The sequence below is a fragment of the Mustela erminea genome, chromosome 1 (genome assembly GCF_009829155.1).
Source record: "Mustela erminea isolate mMusErm1 chromosome 1, mMusErm1.Pri, whole genome shotgun sequence".
NCBI lineage: Eukaryota > Metazoa > Chordata > Mammalia > Carnivora > Mustelidae > Mustela > Mustela erminea.
Window position 1 is genome coordinate 203860276 of NC_045614.1, and position 20978 is coordinate 203881253.

Sequence of the window (20978 nt, forward strand, 5' to 3'; positions counted from 1 at the left end):
TGTCTTTAAAACAAAGTGATGGCTTAATGCTAAAATTGCAGCATTGAAATTTGAGATTTATGATATAAGTAGATTGAAAATCTATCACATCATTGATACATCATTGATACATTGAAAATCTATCACATCATTGATACATAGCATACATAACATTATTTTAAGGTTCTCAGATTTCACATGAAGTGGTGCAATATTAATTGTAATTCTCTTGTGGTAAGTGAAAGATGGCCCATTGCAATAACCTATGGCAAAAGAACTGAAGTCATACAGAGTAGTTTCTGACAACCACCAGAAAATTAAATTTGAAATCAATCACATTGTTAGCCAGAATAATCCCAAAATTTTGGAAATTAAGGCACATACCTCTAAATAATTAATATGATAAAACAAGAAATCACAAGAGAATTACAAAAGATTTTGAATTTCTTTCTTTTTTTTTTCAATTGAGCATAGTTGACATCCAATATCACATTCATTTTTATGTATATAACATAATGATTTAACTTCTCTATACAATATTCTATGCTCTCCCACAAGTGTTTGAATTTAATTCTAATCACAACACAACTTATCAAAATGTGTGGTATGTAGCAAAGATGGTGCTGAGTGGGAAATATATAGTTATAAATGTTTTAAGAAAAGAAGAAAGTTTAAAATTAGTGATAGAATTTTCCACCTTCTGCAGCTAGAAAGATGAGTCATTTATATGCAAATTTAGTAAAAGGATGGAGATAATAAAGATAGCAGATATTAAAAATACATAGATTTATTTTCTAAATAAGTAAAAAAACAGACAAGTTAAGAAACACAAAAGTTTTCTGGTTTTTAAAACATCACTAACCATCAGGGAAATACAAATCAAAACCACAATGAGATACCACCTCACACCAGTTAGAATGGCAAAAAGCAACAACACAGGAAACAAGAAGTTTTGGTGAGAATGTGGAGAAAGGGGACCCCTCTTATACTTTTAGTAGGAATGCAAGCTGGTACAATCACTCTGGAAAACAGTATAGAGGTTCCTCAAGATGTTAAAAATAGAGATACCCTATGACTCAGTGATTGCTCTATTAGGTATGTACCCTGAAGATACAGATGTAGTGAAAAGAGGGAGTATATGCACCCCAGTGTTTATAACAGCAATGTTCACAATAGCCAAACTGTGAAAGGAGATGAGATGTCCTTCAACAGATGAATAGATAAAGAAGATGTGGTTCACATATACAATGGAATATTACTCAGCCAGCAGAAAAGATGGATACCCACCATTTGCATTGATATGGATGGAACTGGAGGGGATTATGTTAAGTGAAATAAATCAAGCAAAGAAATACAATTATTATATGGTTTCACTCATATGTGGAATATAAGGAATAGCATGGAGGACCATGGGGAAAGGAGGGAAAACTGAATGGGAGAAATCAGAGAGGGAGACAAACATGAGAGACTCTGGACTCCCTGAAACAAATTGAGGGTCCAAAAGAGAGTGGGGTGGAAGAATGGGGTAACCAGGTGATGGGTATTAAGGAGGGCACATGTTGTGAGGGGCACAGGGTGTTATACGCAACTAATGAATCATTGAACCCTACATCAAAAACTAATGGTGTACTATACGTTGGCTAATTGAACATGATCATAAAAATAATAAAGTAATTTGAACTGAAAAAAATAAATATCAGTTAATTGATAAACAACTAGCAGGACTGGTCAAGGAAAAAGCAAGTTAGGAAATAGAAAATCTCTAATATCAGGAATTAGAGTAGGGATCTCTTTGCAAATTTTATTAAGAATACATGTGTAATAGTGGAATATATGAGCAACTTTATTTCAACAACCTTGAAGATTTCAATGATAAGAACAATTCTTTGAAAAACAAAATATATCAACACTGACATAAGTGGTGAACACTGGGCATTAGATGTAGGCAATGAATTACTAAATTGTACACCTGAAACTAATACTGCATTGTGTGTTAACTAGCTGGAATTTAAATAAGAACTAGGGGAAAATTAAAAAAAAAATAAGAACTGAAAGCTCTATATCTGTTTCTGTATTAACTCAATTGAATTTATCAAAAAAACTTCCTCCAAAGAAAAGAAGTACAAGAAAATACATTGTTGTAGCATATAAATTCTTTAAATATTAAATAATACCAATATTAAGCAAAGTCTAAAACACTGTCTGGTAGTTCTTATCAAAAAAAGAAAGAGGAAGAAGAACAGAAGACAGAGGAATAACTTCAACTTATATTAGTACCATTAGTTACAAAAGTATTATAATAGTTCCATTTTATTATTTCATTCAACTGTAAACTTGTTTCCTACTGATGCTCCTGCAACTTGTGTCCCAACCTGACCACTCTAATGAAACATTTCGAGAAGGCACACACTTACCTTTTTTCTCATGGCCCTATATCTGCACAGATTTTTTCCTCTTCCAAGATTTCTCCATCCCCAACTCATATCTAAGTTACTTTAGCTACATATTTCTATAAACTGTAGTGTTGCCATGAAATTTCAAGTGGAAAGTATCCTCAGATAAAGCCTGGAGGAGAAGGTTGGCTTAGAAAAGCTTTGTACTTGATTTTAAGAAAATGATTGTGTTGTAATGCTCTTCTGCACTTAAGTGAAAATCTGGGCCTTGAATCTGCCAAATTACCACCTTCCCATGCCACAGCAAGAAATGAACACCAAGTTTAAAAATGGAATTTTTTCTTAGGTTTGAGGCATTTTATTTAAAAAGATCTGGCACTTATATACATAAACTAATAAGAACTGAAAACATCACACCTTTACTTCATTTTAAGCTTGACTTTCTAGTAAATATCTAGCTTCGTTGATTTTGGCTGCTGTGCAAGGAGATCCTCCCTCATCCAGTTGACTTAAAAGCATAATCTGTCAATGAGCATCTCATATTTTTTTTTCTTTATTGGCAGCAAGGCTTGTGGCTAGCATTAATACTATTTCTCATTTAGTCTTTTAGGGTTCAAATCCATCTCTATAATAACCACCACTGAGGACAGATTTTGGTGGGCTTTGAAAAACTTGTTTTACTTGAGGCTCCATGTGTTTCATGGCTTGCAAAATGTAACACCCTACAAATCCTGGAGAAACAATGGTCATTCTGGATGGTAACACTGTACTGGCCATGGCTGTGGCTCAGTTCCTCAGCCTCCTCTGAGAGAATGGTCCAGCCCAGCCCAAAGGTGGCAGCCACCAATGGTCATACCTCTAGCACACAGCCATGTGGCCCCCACCAACAGTCACCAAAACAAAAATGCAATTTTAAATAGTAGTACCATCAAAATTAAATGGTTGTTTTGAACGTGTACTTATATGAATGGAATCATTACTAGATTATAACAGCAGTGTTAAAAAAAAAAATACCTCCTCCTATTCTGTCAGTTGCCTTTTGGTTTTGTTGACTGTTTCCAAAACCACAGTGAGATACCTCCTCACATCAGTCAGAATGGTTAAAATTAAGAAGTCAGGAAATGGCAGATGTTGGCGAGGATATGAAGAAAAAGCAACCTGCCTACACTGTTGTTGGGAAAGCAAGCTGGTGTAGCCACTCTGGAAAACAGTATGAAGGCTTTAGGAATAAACCTAACCAAAGAGGCAAAGAATCTATACTCAGAAAATTTTAAAGTACTTATTAAAGATATTGAGGAGGACACAGAAGATGGAAAAATGTTCCATGCTCATGAATTGGAAGAACAAAGATTGTGAAAATGTCTATGCTACCTAGAGCAATCTACACGTTCAATACAATCTCTATCAAAATCCCATCCATTATTTTCAAAATGGAACAAGTAATCCTAAAATTTATGTGGAACCAGAAAAGACCTCGAATAGCCAGAGGAATATTAAAAAAGAAAGCCAAATTTGGTGGCATCACAATTCCAGACCTCAAGCTTTATTATAAAGCTGTCATCATCTGGAGCACCTGGGTGGCTCAGTGGGTTAAGGCCTCTGCCTTCCACTCAGGTCATGACCTCGGGGTCCTGGGATCAAGCCCTGCATTGTGCTGTCTGCTCAGTGGGGATCTTGCTTCCCCTTCTCTTTCTCTCTGCCTACCACTCTGCCTAATTGTGATCTCTGTCTGTCAAACAAATAAAATCTTTAAAAAAAAAAAAAAAAAAGGTGTCATCATCAAGACAGTGTGGTACTGGCCCAAAAACAGACACATAGATTAATGGAATAGAATAGAGAGCCCAGAAATAGACCCTCAACTCTATGGTCAACTAATCTTCCATAAAGCAGGAAAGAATGTACAATGGAAAAAAGACAGTCTCTTCAACAAATGGTGCTGGGAAAATTGGACAGCCACACACAGAAAAAATGAAACTAGACTATTTCCTTACACCACACACAAAATTAGACTCAAAATGGATAAAGGAAATTAATGTGAGAAAGAAATCCATCCAAATCCTTGAGGAGAGCACAGGCAGCAACCTCTTCGACCTCAGCCAGACCAACTTCTTCCTAGAAACATCGCCAAAGGCAAGGGCAGCAGGGACAAAAATGAACTACTGGGACTTCATCAAGATCAAAAGCTTTTTCACAGCAAGGGAAACAGTCAACAAAACCAAAAGACAACTGATAGAATGGGAGAAGATATTTGCAAACGACATATCAGATAAAGGGCTAGTATCTAAAATCTATAAAGAACTTATCAAACTCAACACCCAAAGAACAAAGAATCCAATCAAGAAATGGGCAGAGGACATGAACAGACATTTCTACAAAGAAGACATCCAGATGGCCAACAGACACATGAAAAAATGCTCCACATCACTCAGCATCAGGGAAATACAAGTCAAAACCACAATGAGATACCACCTCACACCAGTCAGAATGGCTAAAATTAACAAGTCAGGAAATGACAGATACTGGCAAGGATGCGGAGAAACGGGAACCCTCCTACACTGTTGGTGGGAATGCAAGCTGGTGCAACCACTCTGGAAAACAGCATGGAGGTTCCTCAAAAAGTTGAAACTAGAGCTACCCTATGATTCAGCAATTGCACTACTGGGTATTTACCCTAAAGATACAAATACAGTGATACAAAGGGGCACATGCACCTAAATGTTTATAGTAGCAATGTCCACAATAGGCAAACTATGGGAAGAACCTAGATGTCCATCAACAGATGAATGGATAAAGAAGATGTGGTATATATATATACAATGGAATACTATGCAGCCATCGAAAGAAATGAAATCTTGCCATTTGCAACGAGATGGATGGAACTAGAGGGTATTACTCTAAATGAAATAAGTCAACCAGAAAAAGACAATTATTATATGATCTCTCTGATATGAGGAAGTTGAGAGTCAGGGTAGTGGGTCATGGGGGAGAAGGGAGGGAAAAAATGAAACAAGATGAGGCAGGGGAGGGATACAAACTGTAAGAGACTCTTAATCTCAGGAAATAAGCTGAGGGCTGCTGGAGAGGAGTGGGATGAGGGATAGGGTGTTGTGTTATGGACATTGGGGAAGGTATGTGCTATGATGAGTGCTGTGAATTGTGTAAGCCTGATGATTTACAGACCTGGACCCCTGAAGCAAATAATACATTATATGTTAATTAAAATTCTTTATATTAATTTAAATATGGACACATTTTTTTCAATATCATTGCTATTTGTAATTTTCTGCCAATATAAAGATCATTCTGTGAAATTATTATTTTTTTAAAGATTTATTTGTTTATTTTAGAAAGAGAGAGCGTAAGCAAAAAGGGCAGACGAAGAGGGAGATGAGAAGCTGAAGCAGATTCCGTGATGAGCACAGAACTTGAGTTGCGGCTCTATCTCATGATCCTGAGATGATGACCTGAGTCAAAACCAAAAGTTGGCTGCATAGCTGACTGTGCCAGCCAGGCGCCCCAACAAAACTATTTTTAATATCAGTATGGAAGCAGCAGTTTCTTCATACTGAGAAAAACAACAATACACAACCTATAACTCTAGGCTTGCTTCTTGATATTTCAAGGGAATTTCTCCTAATTTAGGAGAGCCTTTAGCTACCATACCTGGATTTTCAAGCCTGATTGTTTCTCAGTAGTTTCCTTGTTAAAGGGATCCATTACTTGCTCCCTGTTATCCTGGAATATTTAGGATGCATGACTTTAGTCTGCATGTGGAAAGCTTATAGGAACAGAGGGTTAGGAGAAAACAAAGTGAAATGATTTAATATTTATGATACATGTTTTTGCAACAATTAGTTTTTCTTGGAGCCACACAGACTCAGTATTATCCCATTTTTCACCTTCTTATTTATGTATATGTTTTGTAATAAAATATCACCATTAAAACATGCTCCAAACATTAATTTTATAAAAGATAATTTTATGTGCTTCCTTTGAACTTAATATAATTGCCTTATCACCAGTTAAATCATTGTCATCAGATTTAATGAAACATGTTCCCAAGATTTCAGTAATTATAAAGAGGGACACTCATCTAATCATTTTATAATTTTTCCTTTGGCAAAATTTCTATATTTTAATATATTGCAATAAATAAAATGCTTCCTGTTATTTTCCATGAAACCATAGGAAAACACAGCCAAATTATCTGAGGATGAACTGAATCAATGAGCTACAAATGATCTAAGTAGTCATTTATCCTGATTTTAGCCATTGCTATGGATTATAAGTAAACCTAAATTATCACTGAAGGACTGTCATATAGTTACAGTTTGAATGATTTCAGTGACAGGTGTTTCATTACACAGGAAGGAAACCTCTACACTTTGTTATTTTAAAAGCTCTAATTTTAGAAGGATCATCTTATATTCAAACAATTCCTACCTTTCTTTAATTTTTACTGATGATTTAAATTAGCAGTTATGTATTTTTTTATTAGTTTCAGAGGTGGAATTTAGTGAATCATTGCTTGCACACATCACCCACTGCTCATTACATCAAATGTCCTCCTTAATGTCTGTCACCCAATTATTCCTACCCCCCAACTCCCCTCCAGCAACCCTCAGTTTGTTTCCTAGAGTTCAGCATCTCTTATGGTTTGCCTCCCTCTATATTTTCATCTTACTTTATTTTTCCTTCCCTTCCCCTATGTTCATCTGTTTTTGGTTCTGATGAAACAATAAAGATGTGGTAGATATATACAATGGAGTATCAACCATCAAAAAGAATAAAATCTTGCCATTTGCAATAATGTGGTTGGAACTAGAGTGTATTATGCTAAGCAAAATAGGTCAGTCAGAGAAAGACAAATACCATATGACTTCACTTAGGTGAATTTTAAGAAATAAAACTGTTAAGCAGTCATTTAGTGTAAGCTTGACCTTTCTGAATGACAACCTCTCTAATATTAAGGACCATCACCTCCTTCCCTAAGTATCTTATCTCCATCAATATTTCTATACATTTCTTATAGCCTCCAGCCTTTGCCACATATATTTTTCCTTTTCCTTGGGATATGTATTCTTATTGCATCTAGCTAATCTTTCTATATTGCTCTTGCCCTGATACTATATAGCCATGACTATTCCATAGAGGAGTTTCCCATGTCAACAGTAAAGTGAACCTACTCTCACTTAGGATGAAAATAAAGCAACTCCATTTCTCTAACTTTCTTAAAAGAAATATAGAGTTCCCTGATTTAAAGCAAGAATAAAAAATGAAATGATATGGTAACATTTATTTGCTTTTTCTTTTTTTTAAATATTTTTATTTATTTATTTGATATGGCAGGGGAGGACAAGCAGGGGTAGCAGCAGAGAGAGAAAGAGATGTGGCTCTCCTGATTTTGAGAGATCCAGATGCTGGACTCCATCCCAGGACACTGGGATCATGGCCTGAACTGAAGGCAGATGGTTAACTGACTGAGCCACCCAGTCACTTCCCCCATATTTTAAAAAAAAAAAAATATATATATATATATAATTTTAACATTTAATATATTATTTGCCCCAGTGATACAGGTCTGTGAATCATTAGTTTTACACATTTCAGAGCACTCACCATAACATGTACCTTCCCAAATGTCAATCACCCAGCCACCCTATCCCTCCCATCTACCTCCCCCCAGCAACCCTCAGATTTGTGAGATTAAGTGTCTCTTATGTTTTGTTTCCCTCCAGATCTCATCTTGTTTCATTTTTTCCCTCCCTACCCCCCATAACCCCCCACCCTACCTCTCAAACTCCTCATATCAGAGAGATCATATGATAACTGTCTTTCTCTGATTGACTTATTTCGCCCAGCATAATATCCTCTAGTTCCATCCACATCTTTGCAAATGGCCAGATTTTTTTGATGGCTGCATAATATTCCATTGTATGTATATGTGTATGTATGTGTGTGTGTATATATATATATATATATGTATATATATATAGGGGGTGCATGGGTGTGGGTGGGTGGGTGGGTGTGGGTGTGTGCACACCCACACACACACACACACATATACACATATATCACATCTTTATCCATTCATCTCTTGGTGGATATCTAGGTTCTTTCCATAGTTTGGCTATTGTGGACATTGCTACTATAAACATTAGGGTGCATGTGCCCCTTCAGATCACTACATCTGTATCTTTAGGGTAAATGCCTGGCAGTAGGATTGCTAGGTCATAGAGTAGCTCTATTTTCAACTTTTTGAGGAACCTCCATACTCCATACATTGGATAGGGTGGGCCCTATCCAATTTTCCCTACACCATTTATTTTATTTACTTATTTTTTTAAGATTTTATTTATTTATTTGACAGAGAGAGAGATCACAAGTAGTCAGAGAGGCAGGCAGAGAGAGGCACAGCAGGGAGCCCAATGTAGGGCTCGATCCCAGGATCCTGAGATCATGACCTGTGCCGAAGACAGAGGCCTAACCCACTGAGCCATCCAGGCACCCCTGTATTTACTTATTTGACACAGAGAGAGAGAGAGAGCACAAAGAAGATGAGCAGGAGAGGGAGAGAGAGAACTTACTTTTTATTAAAATAGCAAATGCAGGGGACAAACACTTAATAGAACTCTCCTGAACTTTATCTCCTATAGAAATATGTACAAAATAAGTACATTTACTCTGTAAATGTAGGCAATTATTTTTTACAGAACGTGTTTCAAAAGTTCTATGATGCCAAAACAACACATACATCAATGAAACAGAACAGAGACCTCAGAAATTGACCCTCAACTCTATGGTCAACTAATCTTCCATAAAGCAGGAAAGAATGTACAATGGAAAAAAGACAGTCTCTTCAACAAATGGTGCTGGGAAAATTGGACAGCCACACGCAGAAAAATGAAACTAGACCATTTCCTTACACCACACACAAAATTAGACTCAAAATGGATAAAGGAAATTAATGTGAGAAAGAAATCCATCCAAATCCTTGAGGAGAACACAGGCAGCAACCTCTTCGACCTCAACCAGACCAACTTCTTCCTAGAAACATTGTCAAAGGCAAGGGCTGCAAAGGCAAAAATGAACTACTGGGACTTCATCAAGATCAAAACTTCTGCACAGCAAAGGAAACAGTCAACAAAACCAAAAGACAACTGATAGAATGGGAGAAGATATTTGCAAATGACATATCAGATAAAGGGCTAGTATCCAAAATCTATAAAGAACTTATCAAACTCAACACCCAAAGAACAAAGAATCCAATCAAGAAATGGGCAGAGGACATGAACAGACATTTCTACAAAGAAGACATCCAGATGGCCAACAGACACATGAAAAAATGCTCCACATCACTCAGCATCAGGGAAATACAAATCAAAACAACAATAAGATACCACCTCACACCAGTCAGAATGGCTAAATTAACAAGTCAGGAAATGACAGATGCTGGCAAGGATGCAGAGATAGTGGAATCCTCCTGCACACTTGATGGGAATGCAAGCTGGTGCAACCACTCTGGAAAACAGCATGGAGGTTCCTCAAAAAGTTGAAACTAGAGCCTATGATCCAGCAATTGCTCTACTGGGTATTTTTCCTAAAGATACAAATATAGTGATCCAAAGGGGCACATGCATCCAAATGTTTATAGCAGCAATGTCCACAATAGCCAAACTATGGGAAGAACCTAGATGTCCATTCAACAGATAAATGGATAAAGAAGATGTGGTATATATATACAATGGAATATTATGCAGCCATCGAAAGAAATGAAATCTTGCCATTTGCAGCGACATGGATGGAACTAGAGGGTATTGTGCTGAGCGAAATAAGTCAATCAGAGAAAGACCATTATCATATGCTCTCCCTGATATGAAGAATTTGAGAGGCAATGCGGGGAGGTTGGGTGGTAGGGAAGGAAAAAAGGAAACAAGATGGGATCAGGAGGGAGACAAACTATAAGAGACTCTTAATCTCACAAAACAGAGGGTTGCCGGGTGGGGGTGATAGGGAGAGGGTGGTTGGGTTATGGACATTGGGGCGGGTATGTGCTATGGTGAGGCCTGTGAAGTGTGTAAACCTGGCGATTCACAGACCTATTCCCCTGGGGCTAATAATAAAGTATATGTTAATAAAAAATAAAATATTAAAACAAAAATGATGAGAAACAAATATCAAAAAATTAAATTTTAAATAAACAAAATGTGGTATATAGCTACAAAAAAAAATTCTATGATACCTTTTCTTATAAAATAAACTATGGATAATTCAAGTGGGTAAATTTTCGTTACTGAAATGGAAGTGTGGACAAGCCTCTATAGTCAATTTTCAAATTGACCTTTATGATAACTTTGTACAGATCAATTAGATAAACACAACATGCCAATAGAAATATTGGCAAAGGATATTTATAGGTGAAAAACCTAAACAAAATGCCAAAGTATTATCAAGTTAAATGATGAAATGCTACTTGAACAATAAGCACCCTGTTTTGCATGTCATTATGAAAAGGTTCTTATTTATTTTTGTAACTAGTAACTCACTGTGGTGTGATATGTATAATAACTTTATTCTGAAAAGCAATTTTGGAGGAATATTTTAAATGCCTTAAAAATGTAGACAGTCTTAGAAATAGTAATGTGTCTTCCTAGGAATTAATCTTACAGGGTAATTAAATGTACTCAAAAGTTTGTGTATGTTTATTCATTATGTCATTTGTAATAGCAGAAAATAATATGTACATCCTTCATGGTCAAAATAAGTCATGATAAAAATGTTCAATGCAGGGATGCCTGGGTGGCTCAGTGGGTTAGGCCTCTGCCTTCGGCTATTGTCATGATCTCAGGGTCCTGGGATAGAGCCCTGCATCAGGATCTCTGCTCAGGAAGGAGCCCGCTTTCCTCTCTCTCTTTCTCTCTGTAGGTCCCTCTTGTGATCTTGTGATCACTTGTGATCTCTGTCAAATAAATAAATAAAATCTTTTAAAAAAATGTTCAATGCATTTATCTTATGCAGTGGTTATATATTCCTTATATTCCAATTTCCTGAACAATGGTCTTGATATTTAATATTGTTATAATTCATTTTGGAGAGAAAAGACCACAGGAAACAAAAAGCGTTGTGGAATATGAATTTTAAATACTGGTATTGCATAAACAGAGAGAAGATACACCAATATATTTATTTCAATATCTGCATTAATTTGGCTAAAAGAAGGCCGACATTTTTAGGGAAATTAAAGGGATAAAAGATAAATCAGAACAAGGAACATGTTATGGGTTGGATTATGTCCCCCACAGTAACACCCAGTACCTCAAATGTGACTATATTTGGTACTATGTAAAAAAAGTAATTAAAGGGGCACCTGGGTGGCTCAGTGGGTTAAGTCGCTGCCTTTGGCTCAGGTCATGATCTCAGGGTCCTGAGATCAAGCCCCACATAGGGCTCTCTCCACAGCAGGGGGCCTGCTTCCCTTCCTCTCTTTCTGACTGCCTCTCTGCCTACTTGTGATCTCTGTCAAATAAGTAAATTTAAAAAAATCTTTAAAAAGGTAATTAAATTAAACAAATAAAGTTAGGGTGGGCTCTAATCCAATAAGACTAGTGTCCTTAAAAAGAAATTAAGACCCAGACACATAAGTACAAAAAAGAAAAAAAAAAAAGATAAAAATCATGTGAAGATAGAGTTAAGTTGGCTACCTGCAAACCAATGAGAGAGGCCTCAGAAGAAACTAATTCTGCCAACACCCTAATCTCAGACTTCCAGCCTCCAGAATGGAGAGAAAATAAATTTCTGTTGTTTAAGTCACCTCGTCTGGGGTGCTTTGTTTTGGTAGCTTCAGTAAACTAATATGGAACATAATTACTGAATAAGATAAACATGATTGGAATTTGCTGATTATGCAGATCACTACCTCTATATGACCGCTGAACTACAACTAAAAACTAGCAGGACCAAACCATTACAGGTCAATGCATTTTATGCATGCTGTTTCTGTCTGGTGACTGATCCTGCTCCCTCCAGGCAGGCTGTACTCTTCAATACCTCATTTTCTCTGAAAGTTCAAGGTTTCTGTATGTAATAGCTGTTTCTGAACACCAGGGGATTTTTTTATTTTGTTTTTTTGTTTTTGTCTTTTTTTAAAATTCTGATGATTAGAAAACAGAAAAACAAAACAAAACAAAAAACACATGAAAGTCATAAACTAGGTTTATGAATTTTGAGTTTGAAACAAAGTTACCTTCAGAACAGGGAAGCTTATTGTTTGCAGATAATCACTTTAATGGGCTTTCAATTTGCAGATAATCACTTTAATAGGTTTTTAGTTATGCAATGTTTAAGCAAAGTGCCCATTCTGGGATACTGACTGTCCAGACATCCTGGCTCCAAGAAACTAAACTGTGCTACTTAATAATATACAAGGCTCTTCATTCATTATGTCTGAAGATTAGCATCCCGCTTAGAAATGTTTCTTTTATAAATATGGATTTAGACTGCACGTCCCTTAATTACATTTATTGTTTCTTGGCAGATATGTTGCGTATCTGTCCTTGTTCTAGCACTTGCTCAAGATAGAGAAAGCAAGGGTGTTGTGATGTATTTGGATCCCATCTAGCTGAAGGACCATAGAGACAACCTGACAGGGCTTGCTGAAGTTTTACTGTAGAATATACGATTAAGGACCCATTCATGGAGTTATTTTGATATGAAGTAACTCAGCATTGGACAAATGTAGTGATATATAGTATTCATGTATTGCAAAGGATTATGCTTGTGAGTCCAAAGACACAGCCAAACTCTATGGAGAGAGGGCTGTTTTCTATGATGAGAGTTGGAAATGTCCAGTTTAGTCATCCTGGAAAACAGCCAATCCAAGGGCAGGAAATGAGAAAAGTGATCTTTAGACTTGTTAAGGGAGAAGAGCAGTGATGAAGTTATTTTTGTTAGCCAATGAGGAAGTTCTTCAGGTACTGAGCTCCAGGTAAGAGAGACTCCCGAATCTGCTGGCTGGAGAACACTGAGGTGCTTCCTGCAATGGGATGTGAGCCAAGTCTAGTCACAGAAGGGAAGGTGCAGCACAAAGAGCTTTACTAGCCCCGTATTTACTCATTGTTTTCCAAATGCTGGGAGGGTGGGTATGCCTCCAAATAGCACCTAACATCTAGGTTCATTCTTGAAAGCCTCTTTTAAATTAATTAAACAGGGTCTGCTGACCACAGGAGACAATGTGACTAATAGAATCAGTAGAATGAAATCAAGATTCTAGTTTGGTCTAAACAGATCTCTGGCCTTGAGCAAGGTGATCATTATAGTCAAATACCAGCATTAACATTTTCCAGTTTTTGCACATTATTGACATGTAAGAATCATTATTTTTGAACATGAATACAGTACTAAGTTGTGTTTGTGAAGCAAGAGTCATGTAGATTTAATGAGACCCTGAACTTGGTTGGAACTGATGACACATGAGGTCCTTCTGAATTGTGTTTCTTTAAAAGAAAGAACCATGGTAGCAGTGAATTATTGTTTCTCTTCTCCCCACCCTCCTCCCTTTCCCCGACAGGAAGACTACTGCAAAATCTCATGACTTTCTAAGTGAAGTCTTGGCAATTTCCTGGAAAATGAACTGAGTTGATATAAACATGGCTTTTTAAAAACTATTTTAAAAGACTCTAGAAAATGTATTTTTTATTTCCCGTTTGTTGTTACTGATTTTCACTCATTATCATTTTTAAAGCTTCATCCATGATTTCCACATCATATATGCAATGGTCCATAGTCAAAGACTTTTAGTTCATATCAATCTTTAATATCATTAGGAAATTGCATTAATAAAGCAATGAGAATATATTTCTCAATCTTTCAATGATATACACTGATGTATTTTTATTTAAATGTATATATATCAGTAAACATTCCGTTTAAAGAACAAACCATGTTAAGTATCTTATGGAAAAAGAGACATTAAATAGCAACTAGGTGTAAAGTAGGAGTATAGGCACTGGAGAGGTTGAAGGAACAAGTTCTAAAATGGATCCTAGGAAGGATCCTTCCTAAAAAGGAAGCTATGTGTTTATGGCCACCATTGAAGCCATGTTCCTTTCAACACTAGAAACCTGAAAAAATGAATTTCTAAACCCTCATTCAAACAGAAAGGGAGCCAGATCATTAAGTTTCTTTTTATTGACACCCTAGGTTGCTGAAGAGTGAACCCTGTTACCTCTTTGATCTTCCAAAGGAACAACAACATTAAGAAGTTGAGGGAAATTGTCTAATTGTCATAATCTGCCTTCTGCTTTGGCTTGAGGGCCTCTGCCTGGATGATCCTGATTCATTTCCAATAGTCAAGCTTCAAGAAAGCTTGGAGACATGGTTCAACCTTCAAATAGAAGGAAGATGAGATGGGGATTGAGAGCCAATACAAATATCAATGACAATTTTTTAAGGTCAAAATATTCATAAGTACTTATAATCAGCATTATTTTAATCAAAGAAAACACTTTTGCAAAGGAGACAAAAACAACTTTCTTCAAATGAAAATATTTGATTTGATGACAATATTATTAACAAGAGACATTCAAAGAACATGAAGTTCACTCAATTGAAATAGTCTGGGATGTCTTCTGGCCTTTCTGTTAAATTTGTAAAGTCAACATTTTTTCATTGAAAATCACTCTAGGAAACCAATCTTGATTTCTTATTTTTGCCACGTGTTGCACTGATTTAAAATCTGGGAAGATTTTGAGGCACTGCCTTGTTCGATTATTAAAAAAAAAAAAAATCCATGAAAATTTTCACTTTTGCATTTAAAGTTTATACAAATATCTTAAGTTTTCAATCTTTTTTTATTATTTTAAATTGAAGTATGGCTGGCAAAATATTATAATAATTTCAAGTTTACAACATCATGATCTGACAGTTATGTACATGATAAAATGTTGACTACAATAAGTGTAGTTACCATCTGTCACCGTACAGTTTTTACAATATTATTAACTGCATTCTCTATGCTTTACTTATCATGCTGTGACTTACTTATAACTTTTACTTGAAAATATTAAAATCCTTATCGTATGGGTTAAGGTGAATTATTCCCAGCTTGATAATAATTTACGTGCTTGGTAAAACATTAGCATTTTTAAGTGTTTTTAATTAGATTTTCAAAAATCTATAAGAAGACTAATGACAGTTTCATCATTGAATATTCCCTTTGACCCCTGATATGCTCCCTATCATTAGGAGCAACTTGTGTTCTAGGCATTGTTATTCTTAGCTATCCTTTGTAATACCATACATATGTATATTAAGACACAACCACACTTTAAATCAAGTATCAATGTGTGCTCTAAAATGTTGACAGAATTTTGTGTAATTTTTTTCTCTGCAATTGCTACTTGGACCATGATTGAGTTATGTTTAGTTTGTGCTTGATTTTTATTTCTTGAAAATTATCATACAATCTTTGGAGTTCATGCTGAAGCAAACATAATATACCCTTCAAATACTTTTTAATTATTATAAACTTCTTTTGAATATCAACTTCAAGTTAACCAAGTTCACTTGTTACATGTATAGATACCCAATCAAAATTTTATTGATTTTTCATTTTGTAATGGTACTTATATGGATTGACATTTTTTGTTTGTCACCATCTCAAATATACTTACAGGCCCCAGAAAAGCTCTTTGGCTTTTCACTGCTCAATAAGCCTATTACGTCAAAACCGAAATAGCCTGATCTTAAAAGTGATTGAAGAGGGCGCCTGGTTTGCTCAGTGGGTTGAGCCTCTGCCTCTGGCTCAGGTCATGATCTCAGGGTCCTGGGATCGACCTCTGCATCAGGGCTTTCTGTTCAGCAGGGAGCCTGCTTCCTCCTCTCTCTCTCTGCCTGCCTCTCTGCCTACTTGTGATCTCTGTCTGTTAAATAAATAAATAAAATCTTAAAAAAAAAAAAAAGTGATTGATGGTATGGGCCCCTGAACACATTCTTCGGCCAGAGTGTACAACTGTTGGCCTCTCAGTTTTTCTCTCCAATTCACTCCTCTTTTCTTCAGCCAGGGAGTGCATTTGTTGGTGATACCTATATTGTGGTCTGTTGTTTACATCTGTGAATCATCTTCGTATTAACACCCCTCTTTCCAAGGAATAGTTTCTTAAACATGGTATTTGTTTGCTCAGGCTGCATAACAAAGCACAGATTGGGTGCTAAGGCAACAGAAATTTATTGCCCCACAGTTCTAGAACCTAGATGTCCCAGATCCAAGATGTCAGCAGAGCTGGTTCTTTCTGATGGCAGTGAGGGAGGATTGTTTCCACAGCTCTCTCCTAGCTTTTGGAGGTTTCCTGGCAAACTTTGGCATACTTTGGCTTCTGCTGTATCATTTTGATCTTTGCCTTCGTCTTCATATAATGTTCTCCCTCTATGTCTAATTCCAAATTTCCCCCTTGTATGGGACACCCGTCACACTGGATTAAGGGCCCACCCTACTCCAGTAGGATTTCAACCTCATTTAGCTAATTACTTCTACAATGACTGTATTTCCAAATAAAGTCACATTGTGAGGTACTAAGGAATTGGTAGGAGAGGGGAGATAGGATTCAACCCACAGCACATACAATTGATATTGAAAAGAGTTTTGTGGGCTTTTTTGGTTTGGTTTGTTTTAGTTTTAATGAATGGTCTGTGTACAATAAACATTTACTTAGTCACAATTTGGTAACTCAGAAAAAAGACTTGATTCAATGTCAATGTTAATACTAGGTAACCCACCACAACAAGCAAGCTCTTGCATCCTATGCCAAGACTTTCCTCCCCAAGCCAATGTATTGTAGCTTGTGGATCTGGGAAAAAGAAAGAATATTATATCCATCTTCTTTTGCACCAAAACTTATGTTTGTTTGAATTATTCTATATTTTTCCTTTTCTTTGGCATTAAAAAAAAAGAAGAAATGTTTTGTTTTACTTATATTTTTTTCCTCTCTTGGTTTTTCTTTGAACATTTTCCAACCACTAAGAATGTTGTGCATTAACAAGGGAAAGCCCAAATTAAAGGAAGCTAGTGGTTTGGCAGTTGGAAATCGTTAGAAATAGTTTTGCTAAAATATCTTTCCAATACCATGTTTCAACTTGTCTTAATAATACTGAATATATCCTTTTATTAGTTGCAGAGAAGTCTATGACTGTTTACCTGTCTTTTAGGTTTGTCTATTACAAGGAGCACAGAGGGGAGGATTCTTTGACTTTAGGACACTATTCATTTGCTGAGTGTGGATTAGTTAAAAGCCAGCTTTGGCTCATGTTAGTGGAAAGTCACTCAGTGGGAAGAGGAGAGGACAGTGTTCCTATTCCCTTATCTGTATAATGAGTATTTAGTTTCCATGGTCATTGCAAGTTCACATCAACAGCAACAGTGTTGTAATGGAGCTCTACTTTTTATGCAAACTTCTGGCAAGCTGTTCTTTCATTTCACTTTCTTAAATGGGACAACTGAAAGCATGCAGATTTTGTTTTTGGGTGGGCCTAGGTTCAAATGGAAGTTTAGCAATTCTATCAGTTGTATTGTTTAAATCCTTTGCAACTTCAATTTCATCAAGCACCAAGTGGAGAAGATAGGGCTTATCTCACAGTTTTATAATAGAGAGGATTGATACTAAGTAAGGTCATATATGGAAATATATATAGTATAGTGTCAAATTTCTACTCATTAGGGAATGAGTTCTTCTAGAAATATTTAATCATTTCTTTCGATTGAGATTTTAACAATTTTGTCCCACTGTATTTTGTTAGTTTCTGCTTTCCTATCTAAATTCCCTTTCTAATATGGGAATTTTTCTTCGGTCATGCTCTTGGTTGCCATTTTTGTTTTGCATATTCTGTATTCTTATTTGCAGATTTCCTCTTTGTGATCTATTTTTCTATGTAGCAAATACTGTCTTGTTTCCAATTAATTCCTTCTGCTCCCTGGGAGAGTTCCTCTAGTCTTTCTGCTTTTTAATTTGTGTTTTTCATAAAGCTACTTTTGCTACTGACTAGTTCTAAATGGTAATTTTATTGGGCATGGATAGTTGACTTCCTGGCATTCATTCCACCAACCCCCCACTGTGTAGGAGACATGTGGTTTGTGTGTTTCATTCACTCTTCACTCAGCTCCTGGGATGGAACATGAATGGTCTGAGACAACCCATGAAATATTATCCCCTTGGGATCACTGGTTCAGTGTTGGACACCCAATCTGACTTACTTCAATCACACTAATGCCAAATTGTTAAAAGGGAATTTTCCTCTTTCTGGACAGTATTTGTGGTTCTAGATGTAAATGATGTGACTGCTTTAGCTATTTTGCTACCTTGAAAGAAGCTAAGGAGAGACAAAGTTTGAAGTAAGGAGAGAAGCACCCAGAGAAGAATGGGACACCAACCAAAAGCTTTGATCAAACCCTTCCTGAAGCGAGACCTAAATGAAATTCCGAGTTAAGTGAGACAATACATGTTCTCTAAGGGTTAAATTACTTTGGATTGGATTTTTCCTAAAACTTCCAACACTTTAACCTATTTACTCTAATATATTATTACTTTCATTTTGTTCTACTAACTTTAATTTGTTTATATTTAAGAGTTACAGTGTTCTTTTATCTCAGTAAGAAGAAATGATAGCCATTTGCTAAAGTTATACTCTTTTTTCCATAAAAAAATCTTTAAGATAAAACTGTATCTTTCCTCTTACCGCTTTATAACACGTTTACCATTTTATAATATTGTAACAGATCTAGTTATTTTCTCATTATCCCTGTTTTCAAAAGGATAATTTATAGAATCTTGTTCTTGCTAAAATTTTGTTACCGTTTCAGGCAGTGTTCATCTATTTTAAAGGTCTTAGAGCATGCAGTTCCTTTAGATATTCCTTCAGTTCACCATTTTTAAGAAAGATTTCACAATCTTAAGTGTTCTGCCATGATTGTAGGCTTTTGTATCTTTACTGCTCAGGCTTTGCATGTTCCCATGTCTTAGCACAGCATCTACCCAATCCCTGTAATGTGATCTGAAATGAATCCTCATTGCAGCCTTCAGAATAACAACTCCCAACTCTCCCAATGCTTCCCTTCTTTAACACTGCTTTATCTCCTTTTTACAGCACATCTCGTTGTCTATTGTACTCTACATTTTACTTTCACTGTTTTTGCTGTTACTGTCCGTATTTTCCTATTAAAATGAAAGCTTTCCACATTTGGGACTTTTTCTCATTTGCTTCACTGATGAAATCTAATATTGCCTAGAACCTCTGAGGCCCTGAATGGCCCTGGAATGCACTGATAAATGCATACACACATACACCTCACTACACATACATAGATACATACTCCCATAAATGTTTTCATTTGTTTGTTTTGTGTTATGTTTTCTAAAGATAAGATTATATTATGGATTTTTCTTTGTATGTTTGGTTTTGTTTACTCATTAATATAACTTATGCCCATGCCTGCACATTAATGATAGCTCATTATGTTCTTATTTAAGCTGCACAATATTACATAATGAAGATAGGTCATAATTTGCTCAATCTCCATTCCACTAATGGGCATTAGGAATATTCCCATATTTTTCAATAATCATTTATTGCAATAAATCATTAAGTACTTGTAGAGTTGTGATTAAAAGATAGCACTCTGGTGCTGAGGATACTGGGGGAAGAAAAAATTGACTTTTTTTCATAGGTAGCGATGAGCTGAAAAATTTTCATTTTCTATTTTATTCTTTGACTACTTTTAAAGGTTTATGCTTTCATACATTTGAGGTCTTTTGCCTCTCATGTGTTTTTATAGTGGTAAACATCCTTCACTGTTTTTCTATTATTTGTGTCTTTAACTACTTATAGAAAGTCCTTATTGATGATATTATTTGTATTTCATGCATTGCACATTTTTTCTTAGTTAATCACTTGTCTTTGACATTGTGTTTATTAACAAATTTTTGCATGGTATATATATATTAAAGTAATCTCAGTGCACAACGTAGGACTTAAACTCATGACCCCAAGATCAAGAGTCACATGTTTTACCAACTGAGCCAGCCAGGAGCTCCCACATATATATTTTAATATTACTACAAAAATAGTCTTTCCCTGGTCATTTAGAGTTTATAGCTAGTTTATTTAATGTAACTGGGAAATTTCTTCCTGTATTATAATAGAATGTGTTTATTTAAAAGCCACTTCAAATACAAAAAGATGAAAATTTTTTTAAAGATTTTATTTATTTATTTGACAGACAGAGATCACAAGTAGGCAGAGAGGCAGGCAAAGAGAGAGGAAGGGAGGCAGGCTCCCCGCTGAGCAGAGAGCCCCATGCAGGGCTAGATCCCAGGACCCTGGGATCATGAGAGGCAGAGGCTTTAATCCACTGAGCCACCCTGGCACCCCAAAAAGATGAAATTTTTATTAAAACAATTTATACATAATATATTCATTTCAGATAAAAATTTAGGTGTAAAAAGATTTGAGATTTAATCACTCTTATGATATTTTGTTACTGTTCCTTACACAGAGCTCAGTTTTTAGACATTTAAATACAGACCACTAAAGTACTTTAAGACTTGTTTGCTTTTACAT

General features: G+C 35.9%; 1 pseudogene; it reads right to left on the bottom strand.

The window, feature by feature from the left end:
• Positions 1–2801: 2801 nt before the first annotated feature.
• On the bottom strand, positions 2802–3149 carry LOC116567401 (annotated as a pseudogene).
• Between the last annotated feature and the right edge of the window lie 17829 nt (positions 3150–20978).